This window comes from Lactuca saligna, chromosome 3, assembly GCF_052625555.1.
Source record: "Lactuca saligna cultivar CGN05327 chromosome 3, ASM5262555v1, whole genome shotgun sequence".
In the NCBI taxonomy this organism is placed as follows: domain Eukaryota; kingdom Viridiplantae; phylum Streptophyta; class Magnoliopsida; order Asterales; family Asteraceae; genus Lactuca; species Lactuca saligna.
In genome coordinates this window covers 38,178,179-38,184,100 of record NC_136419.1, presented here as the reverse complement: position 1 = coordinate 38,184,100, position 5,922 = coordinate 38,178,179, and positions in this window count along the sequence as shown.

Sequence of the window (5,922 nt, the reverse complement as noted above, 5' to 3'; positions counted from 1 at the left end):
GGAGTTCAGCAACACAAAGCCACCAGAGTTCGATGGGACGCAGGACCCGATTGCTGCGATGAGATGGATCTCTGACATCGAGGGATGTTTCTATACGTGTTCTTGTCCAAAACACTTGAGGGTACGGTTCACTCTGAACCAGCTCCGCTTGGGAGTGAAGGATTGGTGGAAGTTCATGACGGCGAGCTTCACTCTGGCAGAGATTTTTAAGGTGACCTGGGAGAGGTTCACCGCCATGTTCAGAGACGAGTATGTTCCCCTAGTGGAGAGGGAACAGTTAATTCAGGAGTTCTTGAACCTCAAGCAGGGTACTGATTCTTTTACAATTGTTACCAGGAAGTTTCATGAGAGGGCGATGTTTTGCCCAGAGCAGGTGTCTAATGAGCAGGCTCGTATGAGCCCGTATCTAAGTGTTCTGAGGAGAGATATTTGGGAGTTCGTGGTGAAATCGACTTACCGTACATTTTCTGAGCTCCAGGTAAATATCCGGAAGAGGGAGATTGAGTTGGAGACTCAGGCCAAGGAGGAGGCCGAGTCACAGAGGATGGATCGGCGGCCGGCTCAGTCTTAGTCGACAGCCAAGCGGGCCAAACCCACTGATTCGAGATCTAGGACCGCGAAGGGTCGCACTTGTGGGAAGTGCGGCAAGAGTCACGAGGGATCGTACCGGGTAGGAGTATGCTACAAGTGCGGGAAGGAGGGGCATATCACGAGGGATTGCCCTAAGGGATTTTCGGTTTGCTTCTATTGCAACCAGACCGGCCATCGGAAGGCCGAGTGCCCTCAGCTACTTCAGGGATCAGCGCAGGGATCTGCGCCTGCTGCTAGAGCTACAGAGATTCGGCCAGCAAAGGCCGAGGCACCGAAGGCTCGTGGGAGAGCCTTCTAGTTGACAGCGGAGGAGGTCCGCGCAGCACCCGACGTTGTAGCCAGTATGTATGCTTCTCTCTATTTATTTGAGTATGATATATTATGCTTATATTATGTTATGTGTAGGTACCTTTCTTGTGAATTCTGTACTTGCCTTAGTGGTATTTGACTCGGGAGCGAGTCGATCTTTTGTGTCGTTAGCTTTTAGTCGTCATATCAGTATTTTTTGATAGGCTTTGAGTCGACCTCTGTGAGTTTCTATAGCTAACGAGCGAGCAGTGTACGCCATGGAGGTGATGCAAGGATGTAGACTTGAGATCTTCGATGTAGGGTTCCCGATCGATCTAGTTTCGGTTGCGATGGGGGACGTATGTGTCATAGTGGGCATGGATTGGTTGAGCCAATTTGGAGCTATTATAGACTACGAGCATCATCTGGTGACGATTCCAGACCTTAGTGGGGGAGTACTTACGGTGTACAGTGAGGGTACCCGTCCTGAGTCAGCATTTTATTCGGCTGCTAGGGTGAGGCAGAGTTTACAGCAGGGCTGTAAGGGATTTGTGGCCTATGTGATGGACACGAGAGTGGCCACTGAGAGGCCAAGTTCGATTGATGAGGTCCCAACTGTGCGGGAGTTCCCTGATGTTTTCCCCAAGGATTTGTCAGGTGTGCCTCCCAAGAGGTAGGTGGAGTTTCGTATCGACTTGGTACCAGGAGCGACACCTATTTCCAAGGTACCCAATCGCCTTGCGCCGCCCGAGATGCAGGAGTTATCCTCGCAGCTTCAAGAGCTGCTGGGAAAGGGGTTTATCAGACCGAGTAGCTCACCATTAGGAGCACCGATGCTTTTAGTCAAGAAGAAGGATGGTTCACACCGGATGTGCATCGATTACCGGGGGTTGAACAAGTTCACGCTCAAGAACCGTTATTCGTTACCGAGGATTGACGATCTGTTCATCAGTTGCAAGGGGTGTCTTGGTTGTCCAAGATAGACTTGAGTTTGGGATATTACTAGATGAGGGTTCGGGATGAGGACATCCAGAAGACAGTGTTCAGAACTCGTTACGGGCATTACGAGTTCGTGGTGATACCATTCGAGCTCACCAATGCACGAGCAGCGTTCATGGATCTCATGAACCGGGTGTGCATGTCGATGTTGGATCGTTCGGTGATTGTTTTCATCGATGATATTTTGGTATATTCGAAATCTAGAGAGCAGTATGAGGAGGGGAAATCCTCGAAGTTCTGAGATTGGAGAGGCTTTACGCCAAATTCTCCAAGTGTGATTTTTGGTTACGGGAGATCCAGTTCCTAGGGCATCTCGTTAACCAGCAGTGGATATTGGTCGAACCGGCCAAGATTGAGGCTGTGATGAGTTGGGAGGTGCCGAGGTCACCTACTGAGATGAGGAGTTTCTTAGGGTTGGCAGGCTATTATCAAAGATTTATCAGGGATTTCTCCAAGATCGTCGTGTCACTCACCAAGTTGACCCGGAAGGGTGTTGCTTTTTTTTTGGGGTCCGGAGCAATGGACCTCGTTCAAGACACTTCGCCAGAGATTATGCGAAGCCCTGGTGTTGGCTCTTCCGGAAAGGATGGAGGATTTTGTGGTATAGTGTGATGCATCGATATCTGGGTTGGGAGCGGTGCTTATGCAGAGGGGGCATGTGATAGCATATGCATCAAGAAATCTAAAGCCTCATGAGTCGAGGTATCCCACTCACGATCTGGAATTGGGGGCAGTAGTGTTCGCCCTCAAGATCTGGCGTCACTATTTGTATAGGGTTAGGTGTATAATATACACGGACCACAAGAGCTTGAAGTATTTGATGGATCAACCCAATCTGAATATGCGCCAGAGGAGATGGTTGGACGTGGTAAAGGATTACGATTGTGAGATCTGGTACCACCCGGGCAAGGCTAATGTTGTAGCCGATGCCTTGAGCCGTAGGGCGGAGGGAGCCCCGATACGAGATGTTTGCATGAGATTGACGGTGATGACTCCGGTGTAGGACACCATTCGTGGGGCCCAGGCGGAGGCCGTAAGACCGAAGAACCGAAAAAGGGAGCGAGTGATCGGACAAGTATCAGAGTTCGTTACTGATAGTCGAGGACTTATGACCTTCCAGGGTCGGGTTTAGGTACCGTTTGCATGCGGAATGCGTACCATCTTGATGGAGGAGGCGCACAAATTGAAGTTCTCGATCCATCCCGGGGCCACTAAGATGTATTTGGACCTGAAAAAGGACTATTGGTGGCCCTGTATGAAGAGGGATGTTGCATGGTTCGTAGAAAGTTGCTTGACCTGTCGCAAGGTTAAAGCCGAGAACCAGCATCCGCATGGTAAGTTGCAGCCATTAGAGATTCCCGAGTGGAAGTGGGAACAGATTACCATGGATTTTATCACCAAATTGTCGAGGACTGCTAGGGGTGTCGATGCAATTTGGGTGATTATGGATAGGTTGACGAAGAGCGCTCACTTCCTTGCCATTAGTGAGAGCTTTTCCGCGGAGAGGCTGGCAGAGTTGTACGTTAAGGAGGTGGTATCGCGGCATGGAGTACCGATCTCGATCATCTCAGATCGAGATGTGCGTTTCACTTCCAGATTCTAGAAGAAATTTTATGAGGAATTGAGTACGATGCTGCATTTTAGTACCGCATACCACCCACACACTGACGGACAGAGCGAGCGGACGATTCAGACGCTCCGGGACATGCTTCGGGCATGTGTCCTGGAATTCGGTGGGAGTTGGGACTCGTATTTGCCCTTGGCTGAGTTTTCCTATAACAACAGCCATCACTCGAGCATTGGTATGCTACCCTTTGATCTGTTGTATGGAAGGAGGTGTCGAACCCCCATTTGTTGGGGTGAGGTAGGGCAATGTGTGATGGGTAGTACAGAGATAGTGCTTCAGATAACAAAACAGATACAGCAGGTCAGACAGATGTTATTGACCGCTCAGAGTCATCAGAATAGCTACGTGGATAGGCGTCGATTCGAGCTTGAGTTCCAGGTCAGTGATTTTGTGCTCCTGAAGGTATCCATGGAAAGGAGTGATTTCATTCAGGAATAGGGGCAAGTTGGGGCCCCGGTATATTGGTCCGTTTAGAGTGATCGCAAGGGTGGGTAGGGTAGCATATCGCTTGGAGCTACCTGCGGAGTTGAATCAGATTCATAATACTTTCCACGTGTCGTAACTGAGGAAGTGTATAGCCGATGTGTCGGCAGTGGTTCCACTGGGGGACATCCAAGTGGACGCGAGTATGAATTATGTCGAGAGACCAGTTGCAATAGTGGATCGGAAGATCAAGGTTCTGAGGAACAAGGAGGTGCCTATGGTTCAGGTTTAGTGGCAACATCCGAGGGGGTCCGAGATGACTTGGGAGTCAGAGTCGGAGATGTGATGGCAACATCCAGAGTTGTTCACGGAATGAGACTTTGGGGGCGAAGTCTGGTTCTAGTGGGGGAGAATTGTAACACCCCGAGATTCAGGTACATTTATTCCACCCTTATTCTTTGTCAATTGGTCATGATTGGTCCTTGAGTGGAAGAAGCCTTGCAAGTGAGTACGTTGGGCGTACCAAAGGGGTACGCTGCGCGTACTCATGCGCTTATTTTGGACGCGGAGTCGCTAAGGTACACTGGGCGTACCCATGGTTACGTCGGGCATACCCGACCCAGATGCAAAAACCTAATAAGACTTACACATTATTTATAGGATGCTAAGACTCATTTCTTAGCCTCCATATCAGTGAGTAAACCCTAAGTGAGAGAGCCTTCCATCGTTCTTAGTGAGTGTGTGTGTTCTTGGAGCTAATAGTGCCTTGGTGTGTTAGTGAAGAAGGAAGAAAGAAGCTTCTGGAGACTAAAATCTTGAAGTGCAAGTTTGGATCTGAGATCTACAGAGAAAGGAGCTGCATTTAGAGGTATAAATTTCAAAACTTTCCTCTTCTTTTTGGTTGTATTTTCTTGTGCCATTTCTAGGGTTGAAAACCCTAAAGGTGGAGACTTTATGAGTGTAAGGTGCTCCATGGTCTGAGATCTGTCCCTTTTCATTAGTATTTGTGGTCTAGATCCATAAAGTTGCCATCTTGGTCGTTGATAGGAGGTCATGCTTGAGTGCTATGCTTTCTAAGGTTAGAGAATGGAATGTTTTGGGTGCTAGTGACTTATTCAGCCATGCAAAGGCTTAAAGTCATCAACTTTATGCTTTAAGAGGCTTAGAAATGGTCAGATCTAAAATTTGGATGTAGGTCTTAACTGTTTAAGATCTCAAGAGCTGAAGGACTGAAACTGGGTATTACACAAGGCGTAAGTCCAGTACGCGCAGCGTAGGGGGTGGCGCTCCCCGATTCTCTAAAGGTATCGGTTACGCCCAACGTACATGTTTGGTACGCGCAGTGTAAGCCAAAGGGTTGACTTTTGTTGATTTTAGGGTTTGGTAAACTTTAGGGTATTTGAGCCATGTGAGGGGTAAAATGGTCTTTTACCCTCATGAGAGTATTAAGAGAAGGGATGGTCTAGCCTTGGGAAATGTGTTGATGCCAAGTGTTTATTTCATATGATTAGGCGGAGGCTAGATCTTATCCCACGGAGTCCGAGATTTCCGATATTTACAAGTCACCGAGCTACGCGAGGTGAGTCTTCTCACTAACGTTACCTAGAGTGGTATTTATGTGGGCCGGAGGGTCTTATGTGCTATGTATGAGATTATGTGAATCTATCTGCTATGTGATATTTGTATGTTATATGAATGTATAGACTGGACCGGAAGGTCCAACCATATAGACCGGACCAGAGGGTCCAACAATTCAGACCGGGCCGAAGGGCTCAACGAGCTACGGGACTGGAGGGCCCCCCTGAGACACATCGACCTGAGGGTCGTATAGTAGCCTCGAGTGGCGTATGTGTTATATGTGGTATTTTGGGGAACTCACTAAGCTTTATGCTTACAATTTTGTGTTTTGTGTCTCAGGTACTAGTGAGGACCGTGGAAAGGCACCGGCGTGACCCGTACACATTAGAGAAAGGATTTGATTTTTTAGATCATGG